At 58.2% G+C, this 17,283-nt stretch overlaps 1 protein-coding gene and 1 long non-coding RNA gene across 5 annotated transcripts in view; both read left to right on the top strand.

The window, feature by feature from the left end:
• Nucleotides 1–482: 482 nt before the first annotated feature.
• GRIK4 (glutamate ionotropic receptor kainate type subunit 4) overlaps nucleotides 483–17,283 on the top strand; it is a 409,820-nt gene continuing 393,019 nt past the window's right edge. For 3 of the 4 annotated variants that reach the window (XM_073239594.1, XM_073239593.1, XM_073239595.1), the window contains exon 1: nucleotides 483–625. The gene's annotated coding sequence lies outside the window, so the exon portion shown is untranslated. The remainder of the gene's footprint in view (nucleotides 626–17,283) is intronic. The other variant, XM_036992846.2, reaches the window with a different exon arrangement.
• On the top strand, nucleotides 6,279–7,330 carry LOC140850239 (uncharacterized). Its single transcript, XR_012132922.1, has 3 exons — nucleotides 6,279–6,635; nucleotides 6,743–6,872; nucleotides 7,044–7,330. It is a non-coding gene; the product is annotated as an uncharacterized lncRNA (long non-coding RNA).

Genomic DNA, 17,283 nt, shown 5'->3' with positions numbered 1-17,283 from the left:
TAGCCGGCCGAAGCCGGCAGGCCACAACTCCTGGGGCGGGGTGGGGGTGCTGCCCCTCTGCGCAAGGCGGTGCAGGTTGCGGGCTGCGCCGGGTCCCCCCGGAGGTGGGCGCGCCGCAGCGCCTGCATCAACGCCCGCGGGCCCTCGGCCGCGGGCGCCCCTCGCACCCCTGCCCGGCGCCGCATCCCCCGCTCGGCGCCTTCCGCTCGGCCGCAGACCCCCGGGGCGGCGGCAAGTTTGCTCCAGGCCTCCGGGACCCGCCGCGACCCCGCTCCTCCTGCGCCTCCGCCCTGGGCGCGCACGGCGAGGCACCCAGAGGGCGCCGTGGGCGTGCGGGCCGCCCGGCCGTGCCGGCGCCCCAAAGGGGCGCCCCCCCGGCCGGCGTGCGCGGCCGCCGCAGTTCCCGCGCTGCCCGCCGGGCGGCGCCCCGCGCCTCAGCCGCGCTCCTCGCGCGCTGCCCGCTCCCCGCTCGCCCGCCGCCGGACACAGACCGCCCTCCGCTGCCGGCGGATCGCGCTGGAGCGGCCGCGGCTGCTGCGGAAGAAAGAAAAAGGCAAACAGCGGCCCGGCAGCCGGCGGAGCAGCGCCCGGCCCCGGCGGAGCGCCGGAGTGCGGAGCCGCCCAGGTAGGGCCCGCCGCGGCGTCCCCAGCCCGCACCCCGGCGCCCCCCGCGCCGAGCCCGCGCGCGCGCCCCCCGCGCCCGTGCCCCCGACTTCTGACGTCTGTGCCGCCCCTTCCCTCCGGGGCCGCTGCGCTGCACCCTCGCCGGCCCCCGCCCCCGCCCCAATCCCGCCTGCGGCCGGCCTGTCCCTTGCACCCCGATCCCCGCGCCCGCCTCCCGGCCGGTCCTGGACCCCATCGCCCCGCTCTCCAGTCCCTCCGGTCCCCGTGCCCGCCTCCCTCCCCCCGCACCCCTTCCCCGGGCCAGCACTCCTCCCGCCGTGGTCCCCCCCACCTTCCCTGTACAACTCCCAGCCCGGCCTCTGCCCCCGCAGGGATGACCGCCCCTTTCCCACACCTCGTCAGCCTCCGCTTCTCCGGGCGCCCGGACTGCAGCGCCCCAGCCCAGCCCGGCCCCGAGCCCGCGGAGTCCCCCGCCCCTCCCTCGCCGCCGGCCGGCCCCGCTGCCCCAGCCCCTGCGCCGGGCTCCCGCCACTCGCGCGCTGCCCGCCCTGCACGCCGGCTCGCGCTGGGGGAGCCAGCCTCCTATCCGAAGTGGCCCTCTTTCCCTGGACGCTGAGGCTCCCACCCACCCCACCCCCGTTCACCCGAGTGGGAAGTGAGGAACAAACTCCAGAGACCCGCATTTGGGCGTCGGAGGGGAGGGGGCTGGGCCGAGAGGGGGAGGGGAGCCGACTGCGATTCCCTCCGGTGAGGACTGGCAGGCGCCGAGCCGCTCAGACCGGGCCGGGGTGGAGGGCCCGCTGCCGACCGCCGGGACGGGGGCTTCCGGGCGCGGGGAGCACCTGTGCCTCTTTCCCTGGCTTCCTTGAGCTGAAGAAAGTGCGAGGCGAGGAATCGGAGCCCGGGGATTGCTGGCCCGGGCTTTGCGCCGAGGAGGCCGCGGTGGGGGGCTGGGCCCGGCCCTCTGGCCTGCCTGCCTTGCCTGGCAGGGCTGGCGCGGTGCGGCCGGGCTTCTCCCTGGACCTTTGGCTGCACACTTCCTGGCATCTCTACTTTATGCTGCCATCTTCCTCCTGGTGCTGTCGTCTGCTGAGGGCACGAGGTGCCACCTCCCTGCGTCCCTCCAGTGGCTCTCCTGGGCATGTCTCCCAAGGGCTCAGGTTGTGTGGAAAGAGGAGGGGAGCTCTGACTTGGCTGGGCCCCTTTGCCAGGCAGTGAGCATCTGTCAAGACTAGACTGAGAGGTCCCAGGACTGGCCAAGAGCCCTGAGCCCTGCCAGGAACAAAGAGAACTACCTACCTTCTCTTCAGCTCCCTGTGGGTCACCTGGGTGACGGTGACACTTCCAGGAGCACCTGCAAACAGCTGGCATGTATCCCCTGGGACGGAGGCTGTCCGGGTTGGTGGTGGGCAACCACGAGGGAAATCTGGGCCTGCTTTCTGCTGCTGTGATGGGGTCTAGCAGCCCGGAGAGGTTAGTTGATTGCAGTCCCCCCCACCCCCCACACCCAGGAAGCCCCGGGAACCCCATTGGGCGTCATCAGGCTGGTTGTATTTGCTGAAGCTGCAGCTCATGCCTCATCATTAATCAGGTTTATTATTTTCCTCACTGGCTGGATCTGTTCCTCAAGGTCGCGACCCTTTGGAGAGTTAATCTAATATGCACACATTACCGTGTCTAGGTTTGTTTAATTTTCCGTATTTTGTTCATTTCCTGTGGAGCGAGTCTTCCATGGGGATCTGGGGCGCGGCTTGCCCAGCAGCCGTGCCTCCTGCCTGCCTCCCAGCTCTGTCCGCAGCCCTCCTCTGGACCTGTCATCTAACACCAGGGACCAGGCTGGTTCCCAGAGCCCTTGGGAGGCCCGGTGGGGAAGAGGCAGGGGTTGGTGGAGGGGCATTGGGAGGAGATACGGGCTTTCTGTTTCCCCATCCTCCCTCTGTACCCCCAACTTGCTGGGCATTTTGATTTGTGGCTGACATTTTCCCCAGCATCGAAAGAAAGTTCTTCCTAGACACTGGGTCTGCTTTGTGGTCTGGCTTCCAGCGCGGTTTTCCCTACGGACAGGAGCTTTTGCCCGGGGGTGGGGGGGAGGGAGACAAGCGGAGCTCCAGGGAGAAGGTCCCAGCTGCTGGGCTCCGGGGCTCCCTGCGAGAGGGCCGCGGCGGCCCCTGGTGGGTCTCTGAGGTGTAAGGACCAGGAGCAGGAGGACCTGTCCTGGGCGAGGGAGGAACACTGCTCAGAAAACGAGAGGAGCAGCGGGTAGGAAGGAAGCCAGTGGGTGTGCGGCTGGGGCAGGTGGGCAGTGGCGGTGAATGTGCAGGAAGAAAGCAGCTCCTTACTTCTGTATCGTACTAATCTCTCTGTGGGCGCTGAGCTCTGAATTTCCAAATGCTTTTAGAAAAATCACTCCATTTGATCTCTGCTAGGGCCCTACAAGCATTTCATCCGTACTGCCGCCACATAAGGAGGTGTTACTGACCCCCAGAAACTGGGGCTCGGAGGAGTTAAATGATGCACCCAAGGCTCTGCAGCACAGTGAGGCCACGGAACTCCTGGCCCAGTGCTCTGGAGCCGGTGCTTGTTGCTCTGTTGCGCCTCAGCCGTGCAGCCTCCGCCTCTCCATCCCGTCCCCTGCCTCTGTGCATCTCCATGTCCTCCACAGCTCAGCTATCTCCCCCCTGTGGGGGCTGACCAACTGACTCCCCACCTGCCCCTGGACCTGGGGACTAGCTGATTCTCTCAGCCCTAGGACTGCTTGCCAGCACCCTGGGTGTTCTGCCACCCGCACCCCGACCAGCGCTTCCCGCCTCTCCTCCCTACGGAATTCCAGGTTCTTCCAGGCACCCGGTCTGGAGTTCCCGTGGGGCAGTTGGGTGCTTATGGCCCTCCAACTGCTGGCCCTGGCTTTATGGCTCCAATCTGACCCTGTGCCCACCCTTTGCCCACCCTTTGCCCACCCTCACACCAGGCCCTTTACGCCCTCACCCTTTCTCTTCCTCCTTTCTGCCCACCCACAGCCTTCAGGGTGCAGCCTGGGAAGCCCTCCCCCACCCAGCCCTTCTGTCCCAGCAGGGAGTGGTGGCAGTTTCAGCTGCTGAGTGTCATGCAGTCCTGGCGTCCTGTCCTGGTGGTATTTCCTGAATGACTTTGAGCAAATTGCTTAACCTCTCTGAGCCTCACTTGCCTCACCTGTAAAATGGGATGACCTTACCTGCCTAAAAGGGTTTTTTTATCAGCATGAATCTGAGCTGGACAGGAAGGTGGTGTGCCGGTGTGAAGGGCCGCCCAGGTGCCCCAGGAGCACCCAGGGGGCCCCTCGCATGCTGACTCTTTGTGGCGCTGGGTAGCACCCAGCTCCTGCCTGCGCTAATTATTGTCTCTGTCTCCCTTGAGGAGCAAGGCCTTTCTCTGGTGCCTTTCGCACCCCGGGCTCCTAACGCAGCAAGGAATGTGCTTCAACATTCTAGAAATTGGCCCCTGCTTGTGGTAGGAACATAGGAATAGTTGTTACTTGGTTATAACACTTGGTTCCATAAAAGAGGGTATGCCTTACATTTAGCAAACCCAATGTGAAAAACATCTGATGCCACAGTACCAGCCACGGCAGATTGTGGGAAGGAGGGAGGAGGGCCTTGCCTGGGCACTCTGCCTCGCCCATGCACTGACCCCAGCGACCGCGAGAGGTAGATGTGAGCATTTCCATTTGTACTGACAAGGATAGGGCATCTACGGGGGACCCTGCCGTGTATCCCACTCCAGGCTGCATCACAGACCAGAGAGCGAACCAGAGCCCCACTTCCTTCCCCCACACTTGGGCTTAAAAAAGGAGGGAGAGGCTGTTTATAAAGAGATCCGTGATGGGGTCTCCTCAGTCATTTACACGCAGCCAGCAGGGCCTGGGTAGTTTGGAGCCCCTCTGGGAGGCAGGGCTCCTTGCTGAGCAGGCTCGTGATTTGGGTGGACTGCACGGAGGCCACCCCGCCCCACTGGGAGGTGAGGCGTGTGCCGGGGTGCACAGGCCACCAGCGAGGCACTGCGGTCAGTGGGGGCTGGAGCTCAGGGACGAGGAGGAAGGGGGGCTGCACAGGCTGAGTGAGACAGGGGATCCTGGCAGCTTGGGTGATGGGCAGGATGCATGGGACGGTGAAGAAAGGGTCCTGTCTTCGGGGAGTAAGGGTGGACCGGGGCAGAGCAGAACCAGCTCTGTGCAAGAGGAAAGCCAAAGAGGAGGTTCGGGTTGATGCATCAGCTTGGGGAGGCCTCAGGGGTCCTTGGGCAGAGGAGAGTGGGCTGAAGAAGGGGTGACGGCAGAAGGGGGTTGCATTTGAGTGACATTTCCAAGGAATGGCAAGCCAGAGAGCAGACAGATGGGGAGTGGCAGAGGAGGGAGCGGGAAGTGCTGGAGGAACTGTGAGATTTCCAGCCCTGGTACCAGGGCGAGTGGTGACACCGCTCTCAGAAACCGGGAAGCCAGAAGGGGAGCGGCTCAGCTCTGATGGGTCTGTTGGCAGGCACGCTGTGAGGGAGGCGCCCGGAGCATTTGGGGACCAGGCCTGTGGCCCCTGCAGAGTTCCTGACAGCAACGGAGGGTCTTGGGCCCGGGGGCCTCAGACCCCCACGCCCAGCTTCAAAGTAGCTCATCTGTACCTGTCACCTCCAGGGACCCTGAGGGCAGCTTCCCTCTGAGCTTTGCTCACTGTTGCATCCCTAGAGCCTCACACAGAGCAGGTGCTAAATAAATATTTATCTTATTTACAGGGCCTCAACTCGTGTTGAAGACAGGTTTGTTACAGAGATAAATGCCCAGAGCGTTTTCGTGAGGAGGGGAGAGGGAGGCTGTGTGGGCCTGGACAGCAAGCCAGGCCTTGCCCCAGGGCTCCCCTTCAGCTTGCACTTTCCGATTCCGATTCCGGGGACTCCCTCTGTGCCCACCCTCTTGGAGCCAGACTGGTCCTCAGGCTGCTGTGCGGAAGGAGGGTGGGACTAGAGGCCCACAGGCCTCGCTTTCTTGCTGGGTCCTGAGTTTGAGACTGGCCTGCTGTCCACCTTGGAGAGGACCTGGGACACCGCTGATGGCTGTGAGCACCCCCCCTGCCCCCACAGCCACCCGCACGCTCCTGGTCCCTCCTTCCCCTGCTTGTCTCAGGGAGCAGTTTGCTCAGAGGAAGCAGAGAAATCCAGGCGGCTGCGGTTATCAGTCTTCTGAGTGCTGCCAGGAGTCTTGGCCGTGGGGAGGCTGGAATGGAAGCTGGGGTGCAGACCCTCAGGGTCGCGGGCCAGGGGAGGAGAGCCAGCTTAGAAACAGGAAATCCAGCCTCCTTAGTGCTGCCTCGGTTTCCTCTCTGTAACCTCGGTCACACAATAAACGACCTCCCGGACCTCCGGATTCACTGAGAGAATCATGTGAGGGCTCCCTGGAGAAAGGAGCAGGGAGGGGTGTGGCCCCCTAGGACAGGGCTTTGGCCTGGGAGAGCGGCTGTGGAGTAAACACATGTTTAGAGTTGGAGTTTAAGGGCCAGAATTAAAGAGGAGGATTTAATAGAATGAGAAATCAATAGCCCAGAGGAGGTTAAGATGTGCAAGTGAGAGATTGGCGACCAGGCACACTTAATTAAAAAGGGAAGTTTAAGAAGCCACGGAGGATGGAGGCACATCTCAGGGGGTCGGGTCCCTGGCAAGGCCCCCGGCCAGGGAGACTGGGTTCAGGGAGGGAAGAGCAGCTGTCAGCTTTTGGGGGCAGCTCTCTGCTTCTCCCTGCCTTTCCAGGGGGCCTGAGTGGGGCACCCGGTTCTCCCCCAGAGGCTGTGTGGTGTGGGGTTCGCGCTCCTGCAACAGATGGCTCAGCTGTGGGGTGCTGACCAAGGATCCTAGGGAGCCTGACAGCGACCCTTCCCCGACCCCGACCCCAACTCCTGTAAACTGCGGCAAGTGCACGGAGCATCTCCAAGTGGCTGCAGTTGTTACTGTTAGAAGGATGATTACGGTTTCATCTTCAGTCCCACCCAGCCCAGGTCAGTTCTTGGGACACTAAATAGCATCCCTAGTGAGGTTGGTAGGAGGATGGAATTGGGGCCTGGCCCTGGCCATACTGGGACACTGATTAACTGAGCGGTTGCAGGCCTCCCTGAATCCTGTGCCAGCCTGTCTCAACATGGAGGCCATTCAAATGAGGGGCCAGAAAGGGTAGCTGCACGAGGCATTGATGAGACTCCCATGAGCTGAAATGTGTGAGCACTGGTGGCGCTCAGGTGAGACGGGGCTCCCGGATCATAGCTTCCCCACCCTGCCCGACCAGCCAGGGCCACCTGCTGGCCGTGGTGGCCACCTGGGTTGACAGCTGGGGCACCTCACTGGGGTCTTGGACTCTCTGGGGCATGATAGGACACTGCTGTTGCAATCATGGTTACTGTTCTTCACAGCATCTCCCCTGGCCTCGGTCAGTTCATAAGATGGTGTGGATAAAATGAGAGTTCCTGTGGTCAGGATCCTCACCTGGTCCTGGTCGGCTAGCTCACTGCACACCTGTGGGCAATACGTTGCTATTGACTCTATATAAAGAGCTCTGCCCAGTGCTCTGGGCGACATGATGGAAGGGCTGCAAGGCTGCAGGAGAACAGAGCAGAGGCTGGAGTGGTGGCAGCGCTGAGGACAGAGGCCCAGAGGATGGCTCTGTGGGCAGAGGGGCCCAGAGGCAGAGACTGGCTTGTTGCATGCAGACTCGCTCTGAGTGGACAAGATTTTAGTGATTGACCTGCCACCGTGGAAATAAAGTTGGGTATAGCCCTTTCATCCCAAGAACATTTTACTGTCATTTCTTTGGTCACCCTGAATCCATAGTGAACTTGCCTGGGGCTGAAACCCACTGGCAGGACAGATGGGGACAGAAGAGCATTCCCAGGAGGCTGATGAGGATGGGGGCTTGAGCATCTCTCTGGGGGCAGCAGAGACTTTTTCAGAAGCAGAGAAAACTAGTGTGGGCTTCGGAAGGACCAGAAGACCCCAATGGAACCATTTTCTGGGGGGAGGTCGTGGAGCGTCTCACCAGGTCCCCCTGCCCTGGTCTCTGAGCTGCCAGTGGGTGTCACATAGTCACAGGCTTAGAATGTCCCTGGTGGTCCTCCCACTAACTCCCCACCGCCTGGATCTCACAGGGCCACACACCTGTGAGGCAGGTATGGCAGGTAGGAATTATTGCCAGAGACTCTCATAATTTTAGTAACTAGCCGAAAACCACAGTTATTTGATTGAGATGTTGCATCGGGATCCAGGACCCCTGTGCCTGCCCAGGGCTCGGTTCCGCACCCAGAGCCTTCTGAAGATCACCCGCGGCTGCACCAGGGGTAGAGGCAGTGGGCCTGGGGCTCACCTGCGCTTCCCAGGATCGAGCATGTTGCACAGAATTAAGCAGCGTTTGTCCAGGCAGGATAACGCCTATTGTATTGCTGGGAAAACTGAAAGCCAGGGAGGTTAGGTGAATCCTAGACTCTCATTCCTGGAACCCGGTCTCACTCACGCACCGTCCTAGCCTCTCATGCAGACCCTCCGCAGTGGCTTTTCCAGCCCCGGCTGTGGCCACCAGTTCCTCCTCCCCTGGGCTGTCCTCAGCGAGCCTGGGTTATCGGGCATTTACAATGTTCAAGATGCTTTATATGTATTGGCTTGATCTTCCAACCACCCTAGAAAGTGGGGACTGTTGTCTCATTTTGCAAACGAGTAAACCGAGGCCCAGAGGGGTCATGTAGGGCGGCCAAGACACACTAGCAGGTGGTAGAGGCAGGATAGAAACTGGGCGGACTGGCCCTTGCTCGTGCCCACACGTGAGGCCGGCTATCCCTCGCCAGGCCGCTGTGAACAAGGGAGCGGGTGAGAGTCCCTGCACACTGCATGGCTTATAGAAGGTGCTCAGTGATTTCTTCAAAAAAATACCCGGAGGTTTTACCTTATACTGAGCCAAATTGACTTCCGTGGCTCCTGGCTCTGCACCCCTCCTTGGGACCCCGCAACACTCCCTTTTTCCTGTTCCCGCCCACAGGCTCTGAGGGTATCTCGTGAGCCAGAAGCAAAGCCAGGATTTGTCTGCTCCTGCCTGGATTTCTGTCCATGACTCTTTTCTCCAAACAGAGCCCCTTGGCCAGGATGATGGCCTGGGGGGGCTCCCATAAATGTCCAAGGCTAGGATTGCCTCCTGGGCAGGTAGTTGCCTGATCCTTGGCCACAGGGGTCTGCTGAGGGTTGGCACACACCCCTTCATAGTACACAGTTCCCGAGTGCCTCTGGTGTGCCGGGCATGTGGGCTCACCCCAGCGCTGGGTCCTTACAGAATGTGCACACAGATACCTTTTGAGTCGGTCAGATGCTGGGTTGAGCCTTGGGGTCCCACGGGGAGAGGGCTGAGGACTGAGGTGACCGCCTGCTCCTTTGAGCTCCTTGGGGGCTAGGTGATGCTGAAGACACCCCACCACAGGGCCAGAAAGTTCAGATGACCCAAATCTGTGGGCACAGAGTGGGCCACTAGCTGGAGAATACTCACTGGTTTATTTGAGCTAAAATAGCACCATCCCATTCTCCTTTGAAAGTAAGAGCTTTCCCAAGTCCAAAGTAAATAGGCTGGAACATTAGGCTGGCCAGGTAGGGTGCAAATTGGAAGTAAACAAGGCAGGTGCACCCTGAGTAGTGGAGAGTCAGCTAAGAAAGTGCAATTTCTGTCAGCAGGAGGCCAGGCAGGTGGCTGGTAGGCTGTCTGTCTTCCCCTCAGCTCCTCTTTGGGGGGGTGGTTGGCAGCAGGGGTACTCAGAGCTTGACCCTGGGCCTCAGGAGCTGGGGTGTAGCTGACTTTTGTCCTACGTTCCTGGACTGGTGAGGTTCTGCTCTCGCTGTGTCTCAGGTGTCTGTCCTTCGGTGGCATTGCGGGTCCTCCAGGCAACCCTGCGCTGTAAAGTACTAGCTCTGTCTGCCCCTGGAGAGGGCAGCTACCCCAACAGCCTGGGTAGCATGCACAAGGCCCGGAAGCTGAGCCATCACATTGCCCCTCCCTCTGTGTGTATGGCTTCTCAGGGTGGCCTGCACCTTTCCTAGATGAGCAGGTGTCTCCACGAGCCTCCAGCCCCCAGTGGGGGAGGAACATAGGTGGCCCACCTGGGCAAGGGGCGGGTGGGTCGCGGTCAGGCAGGTCAGGCCACACTTGGACACCTCAGGGGGGCCAGCAGAGGTCATCATCTATGTCCCCCACAAGCCACCAGCTCCCCTGGCATGGGGCCATGTCTCTCAGCATTGCAGACCCAACAGCTAGGTCAGGAACAGTGGATGGTAAGTGCTGGTAAATACTTGTTGAATTAATGGCCACTTTTGTGAGCCCCTGGCCTGCAGAGGCCCTGGGTGGTGGTCCTGAAGCTGGGGATGAGCTCAGCTCTGGATAGCTGGCTGGGCTGCCTCAGCGCACGGCGTGTGGGATGGAAGAGTCAGTTGTGTGGATCCCTGCACATTTCCCCAGTGGGGTGTGGGATTAGCTTACCCCGTAGTGGAGCTGAACCTGTACAGAGAGCAACCCTGGATCTGCCTGCACCTTGGCCCTACACACTTCACCCCTTCCTTGAACCCAGCTGAGCCTGGCATTGGGCTGGAGACGGACAGGACAAGGGCACGTCTTGTGAGAACAGAGGAGGCACATGTGCATCAGGAGCTCAGACTTCTAGGTCAGAGTGGGGGCACTGCCCTGCGTCAGGGGGACACCCTGAGGGCAGACTCCCAGTGTGAGTGCGAACACCCACAACAATGAATTTACTCTGGGCAGAGCTAGTTCTATGGCAGGGCTGTGCACAGGGAGGGCGTGGAGAGCAGCGGGGCAGAGGGTCTAGGCAAAGGTTGCCTTTGTGTGGGGTTATGAAGAGAGACGCAGGGCGCAGGAGGTGAGCTGAGGCCGTTTGACCTCTCACCCCGGATCCTGGGGCATGATCGGGTGCTGCATGTGGGTGAAGGGTCCTGGTGACTCCGGCCACCGGGTGCTGGCTCAGTTTCCCCCTGTGCCTGTTTCTGCTGATTGGCAGGGTGCCTGCAGTGCTGGGTTGGGGGAGCCTGGGGCCAAGCGTGGGTTCCCTGGGGCAGATCTGGGTTAACTCAGGAGGTCTGCCTTGGGCACAGGGTACAATGAATTGAAGTCAGATTTAGTCCTGTCATCTTGTTTGACAAATGAGGAGACTGAGACTCAGGGCAAGTGACTTGCCAAAGCTCACATGACTTGCAGAGTCAGGATTTGAACCCAGGTCCTGGGCTTCTGGTTCATACTGTCCCATGCCTCTGATTACACTGACTCTCATGGAACCTGTTATCAAACCAGGAGAGCAAGTGGCCTGCTTCACTGAATCCCCACCCATTCAGGGGTGCCACCCCGTTCCCCAGCTTCTTGCCTGCCCACCCATCCTGAGGAGGGTGTGGAATGAGCCCCCAGAAGCAGGCCCTGTCCTCTGGGCGTTGTGACCCCAGGAGGAGAAGAGACGGGCAGAGAGCTCACACATACCCACAGAAGGCTTATGTTAAGACCTAGTGTCCAGACTGGAGTGGGTGGAGCAGGACAGGTTGATGGCTTTCCTCTGAGCAACCCAAGGAGGCTTCTTGGAGGGGGGGCTTCCTGGCAGTACGTGGGGAGGTGTGATGTGTGAGAAGTAGCCTGGTGTGGTGGAAAGGTGATAGGAGAGGGGCTTGGCCAGCCTGGACTTGTTACAGTTCCTGCCTCTATTTACGGAGTAGCCTTGGTTGGACAAGTCAGCTGCCATATCTGAAGCCCCTGTTTGCTCAGCATTCAATGGGGACGATAAAAAACCTAATCTCATAGGGCTGGGGGAAGAGCGAATCAGATAACCTCTGTGAAAGGGTTTCTTAGGTCTTACTGTGCTTTCAGCTCATACCGTATGGCTTTGTTTATATGATATTCGGGAACAGGCGAGTGATCCATGGTAATAAAAGCCAGTAGTTCGCCTCGAAAGGGGCCTGCGGGTCTCTGGAGTACTGAAAATGCTCTTTTTCTTGACCTGACAGCTGATTATCTGGGAAATTCATTGAGCTTTACACTTTCATGCAATTGTCTGTATGCAGATTATACTTCAATTGGAAAAGTTTTTTTTTTTTTTAAGTGCTTGTAATGCTTATAATGGTCAGATTATAATGGCAAGAGTCCTGTCATGTGACAGAACATCTAAGAGGCGACCTGGAATGACATTAATAGAAATCATAGCTGATATTTGTTGCACATTCTAGGCAGTGTGCTAATCACTTCACATGCACTTTCTCATTTAATCCTTACAATCACCCCCATTTTACAAGCGGGGAAACTGAAGCTCAGAGAGGTTACATAAGTTGCCCGAAGTCACACAGTCAGCCTGTGGCAGCGGTGGGCTCTGCCTCCAGAGCTGGCACTCCAAGGGGAGTATGAAAGCTGTGAGCATTGCCCTGGCCCCTTAGGTAACTGGGGGATGGCTCTGGGTGTGTGTTATCTCTGCAGCTCTGACTGTGCCAGGGTCCTGCTGGGTATGCAGCTTGTGCGGAATGTGCCAACAGCCGTGTTTTCCAGGCTGGTCCTGATCTGGAGATGCCTCCTGAATGGGAGTAAGCAGGAAGCAGGGGCCACGGGGAATGCATTTGTCTGGAGGGCAGCACAATGCCTTGTGCTTGGTGAGGTGGGGGTGGTCTCTGAGGCTGGGGTCTCCGAGGGAGGGTCGTGGTGGGGAGGAGACTGCGGAGGTTCCAGTGCAAATGACATTGTGCTCAATTAAAGCCCTCCAGGGCAGATCTCTGCCTGAACGAGGGGTAGAATGGCCCTGTTCCTCCAGCAGTCTAGGGAGGAGGGAGCCGCTCTGCATGATGCAAATTCCTCCCCCCCCCCCACCCCACCCCCCCCCGGCTCCCAGAGCCTGTGCTGGGGGAGTTGCATCTTCAGAGAGATCTTACTGCTATCTTCCAGGGCTGGGCTGGAGGCTGGGGGAAGATGGGAAGTCAGGGTTTTGTTGCCTTGATAATGTGGCCAAGTGAGTCAGCCTAACTCAGACCAACCCACCCTGACGTGTGGCCTTGTCTGATGGGGGAGAGGCGGCATTGTGCTCACGTTTATATTGCAGCTGGCAGAGCAGAGAAAGCCTTATTGTTGACCAAGGTTTCCAGTCAATGGGGAAGAAGAGAGCCTGGTGGCATCACTGAGGGTCCTGGAGAGCAGGGTGCTTTACCAGCAGAAGGTGGCTCACCTCCTCTGCGAGGCTTGCCCTGATTAACCCCTTCAGCTCTTGATGGTTACACCCGAGCTCTCAGCAAGATGTATACACTGAGTAGAGTAAGCACATTAGCAAGCGCTGGTCATTTATGATGGTTTCTGTCTTAAGTCTATCTCCATTACGTAGGTCCTGTCTCTGCTGTGTAATTGGAGGTCAGCTGAGGGCAGAGACTATGAAGACCCTTCCTCTGAATCTCCCATAGGGATTCCAATCCATTTAGTAGGTGCCCTTTTGCTGGCTGACTCTAGTTCCCATGTAGCTTTGGCTGTGTGCCTCAGGACCTTTGCACATGCTGCTTACCCTGCTCGGAACCCCTTCTTCCACTCCCCCTCCTCCTCTTGCTTCATTCCTGCTTCCCCATTCCTCTCCCAGGAATTCCTCTTTCCTGCTGCTTCTTCCAGCCTGAATGAGGATCCTCTTGTCCTAAGGCCTCTGGGCACTCGTTCCCTTCCAAGCACTCCCCAGCTGCACTCTTAACTGCCTGTTTGCTGCTCAGTTTTTCCTGCTGGGCACTGAGCTCTGGGAAGCTGGGATTGGATTGGGCTGTCATGTCCACTTCTGGCCCACAGACTCTAACACAGAGCCTGGCACATGGGAGGATCTTGCTGAATGTTTGTTAAAAGAAGCGAGGCCGCGGAACACCAGAGAGGAGCAAGGTTTTGGAGCCACTTCTTTGGGAGCCCATTTGACCTTGGACGAGACTCCCTCTAGCTGAGTTCAAACCTTAAAACAGCTGCTAGCGGGAGGAGTCTAGAGCCCAGCCTGGGCTGGCACCAGTGACTGCATATTTGGTGCATTAGTTCTGGACAGCTTCACACAGATGCAGCATAATACTGCCCCACAAATGTGCCTGGATATGTAAATGTGCAAGCATCCTGCAAGGAGTAGGCAACCAGGAAAGGTGCTGCCCACCGCTCATCCTGCCATGGAACCAGGTGGAGGTGATCTCAGGTATCCTAGGCCCTTGGTAGAGAGAAGCCTCCTTCCCTCACCCCCCTCCCACCACCCCCACTATGTGCAGATTTGCTTTAGGTGCTTTCACATCCCAGTTTCTTATTTAATCCTCCCAGCAACCTTGGGAAGTGGGTGTTATTGACCCATTTTATAGATGAGGAAACAGAGGTTCAGAGTGGTATTGTTGACATGCCTGCCCTGTGTCACATGGTTGGTAAGCGGTAGAGCTTACAGCCCCTCCGTAGCTGCCCTTCCTTCCAGGCAGCTCAATGCCCTGCTTGGGAATCAGGGAGCCCCAAGTATGAGTCCTCAGGGCACCGCCCTGTCCTTGCTTGGCTCCCAGGAGTCTGTGACCTTGGAAGGCCAACCACAAACTGCAGGTTTGGGGGATGTCTGGCTTTGACAAATGGCCCTGTGGTTCCAGGACATGCAGGGCTAATTCAAGTGCAAACAGTGTATTTGTATTTATTACTCATGCTCTGCTGCTAATAAAATGTGAGTTTTTAAAATAATGGTGAGCAAACGAATTGGTTGATGGTGCGTGGGGAGAGGGTTCAGGGAAGGGTGTTTCAGGAATAGAAGTGACAGGAGCTTTAAGCTATTGCAGATTCCTTACTGGGCTGGGGTATGGGAGGCCCAGTTACTGGGGGTAGCTCTGCACTCAGAAGTCATTCATTTGCATGTTAACATTTGTCAGAAAGCACATTTGCCAACGATGGGAGCATCTCCAGGCTGAGGAGGTGGCTGTTGGCTGGGTGAATACCTCCCAAAACTATCTCAGTCTCCTGCGCTTAAAATCTGTGACTTAGAAAGCCGCTGCTGCAAGCTGCATGGCCTGTGACCCAGCACTGTGACTCTGGCCCTGACGCCTGAGTCCTCAGGCTGCACTCTGCCTAGCAGGGCAGAGACCTAGGAAGGATCTAAGAAAAACCAAGGGACATACTATGGGCTCTGTGACCTCTGGGAATGTGGTAAGTGATACAGATGGCCCCGGGCTGTTGAGGGGACTCAGAGCTGAGTGGCACTGTGGGTTGAGAGCGCTCGCATTGCCAGACCTCTCTGTCCTGTAGGAGACACCACCCCACCCCTGTAGTTCAGTGGTCTTGCTCATGTCTCAGGTTGGAAAAAAATGTAATTTAAGGAAGATAAGACCTGCTACTCGTGACTTTGGGCAAGTCCCTTAACCTCTCTGAGACTTATTTTCCTCATCTATAAAATGGGAATGATGAGACCCACCCGGCTACTTCCCAGGATCAGAAGGGAGAACGGCTGCATAAGCAGCAGGGCTATGACAGCCCTTCAGACGCGTGGAGACGGGGCTCCTGCTTAAAGCTAGAGTTTTGGAGGGCTGAGAAAATGTGAAGGGATTTGGGGTTTGTGTGTAGGCAGTACGTGCAGCATGTTTCAGAATCCATCCATCAGAAATGATGGAGCGCTTCCCTCCCTGCTTCCATCCGTTCACCCTCCCTGCCACCCCCCCTCGGGCACCTGCTCTGTGGCACTGCCCACATTAGCGCTGAGACACCAGGAGTCACTAGTGATGTGGACCTGGTGCTCTGTATGCATGCTGTCCGGTCTCACCCAGCCTTGAGGTCAGGGGGCAGCAGGATGAGCCCATTTTAGTGGAGCAGGAGACCGAGGCCCGGAGGGCTAAGAGGCCTGCCCAAGGCCACAGGGAGAGCTGAGCTCTCCTGGGCTCCTTTGGCACCCCGCTGCCTCAGGCTCTGGCCCAAGGATGTCATGCCAAGGGGTAGCTCAGTGGCCCTGTGGAATAGGTGCCATCCCTTTCTCTCCTCTCTTCCCGCAAACGGAGCCCTTCCTCCTGCCCCATTTCTGGACATTCTGAGCACACAGAAGGACTTGAGCGTGCCTGGTAGGTATTTTACCTTCAGGACACCACAGACTCCAGGGAGCAGGGCGCCTCAGGCCTGAGCCAGGCTTGGTGGCCATGTGGACCCAGGGCTGCTGCTGAAGGGTGGGTGCCTGATGTTGGTTTTGGCTTCCTGGGTCCTCGCTGCCCTCCGCAGTTCAGCAGTGACCCGGCCAGGCCGCTCTGCCCACCCTCTTGCTAGCCCCAGACCAAGCTCTCTGCGCCCCTATAGGCCCACCCTGTACCCCAGCGTCTTGGACCTGGCTGACCCTGGGCACAGTGACCCTGCAGCCCTGCGGGTCAGCAGGGAAGGTCCGAACAGAGGGAGGTCTTCCCAGAGGGAGAAGGGGGCTTGTTTAGACATTTTGTATGAATTAATGATACTGCATCTGTTAATTGAATGTCCATTGATTGCCTGTCAGCGGTTTGAGTTAATCTGTCCTTCCTTCTGAGTCTCAGGTGACTGCTTAAATAGTTTGCTTGACCTGCTCTCGTTTTTCTTTCTCTGATGTGGATGCCCTCGCTGCACCCCCCCAACCTTGGTTTCATTTCTCTGGCTCATAATGAGCATCTCTTGTTTTCTGCACCAGCCTCGGCCTCCGGGTAGCCACCCTGCCCCACCCAAGTGGGTTCCTACGGCTCATCCTCCAACCGGGGTTCGCCGAAGTATCTGGAGACCCAGGACTAAGACAGAAGTCCGCTGCATTTCTTTTGGGGGTTTAAATGCATGTTCCTTGGAAAGGGGAGTGGCCTGGAGACTCAGTGGATGGGCCCTGGGTCTGCTGCTTCATCCTTCCCTCGATCCGGTGCATAGTTTGGGGGGCACCCGCTCCGTGCCAGGTCCTGAGTGCAGCACTCTGGGGACGAATTCCAGAGGTCGGCGTTTTGTAGTGAAGGCGGAGATGTGATCGGATGATGCAGCATAGCATGCTGTGCCACGGTGCAGGCCAAGGCGGAGGGCCATGGGGACGCAGGGAGGACATCGAAAGGCTTCCTGGAGGAGGAACAGTCCCTGCAGTACAGCTTGACCTTCATTTCAGAGGATGAGTAGGAGTCAGCCTGGCAAAGAAAAGCGCAGGGCAACTTAGGCTGAGGGAGCAGTTTGTGGTGGCAGGGCTAGAGGGGGACTTGGAGGTGGCTGAGAATACGGCTAAGGGCTTGTTCGTAGTTACATTATAACTGTAGTTGCATTATTGACTTGCATAATATATGGAGGACTCACTAAGCATCAGGCCGTGTCTCAGGGCTTTCCTTGCATCACATGGTTTCATCCTCATGACGACCTCAGTACAGTACAGGCACTCTCTGGGTCTCCTTAAACCCCTGAGGTGGCGGAACCCAGATCTCACATCCCTGATGGAGGGACACGGGCGTCTGGTTCACTCTGCTGACTTCTGAAGCACCTGGCTGCCTCATGGCTGCTGTCTGGACCAAAGATGTTACACCAGGACTGGGTCAGCGACCTCGGGGTGTCCCTGGAGAGCCAGATTATGGAGGGTCTTATGTGTGCACAACAAAAAGTTTTAACTTTATTGTGGAAGCGACGAAGAGCCACTGAGGAATTTTAAAAAGAGGAAT

This window comes from Manis javanica, chromosome 6 (genome assembly GCF_040802235.1).
Source record: "Manis javanica isolate MJ-LG chromosome 6, MJ_LKY, whole genome shotgun sequence".
Classification (NCBI taxonomy): Eukaryota; Metazoa; Chordata; class Mammalia; order Pholidota; family Manidae; genus Manis; species Manis javanica.
The sequence above is the reverse complement of the archived record's forward strand: the minus strand, read 5'-3'. Positions and strand labels throughout refer to the sequence as shown.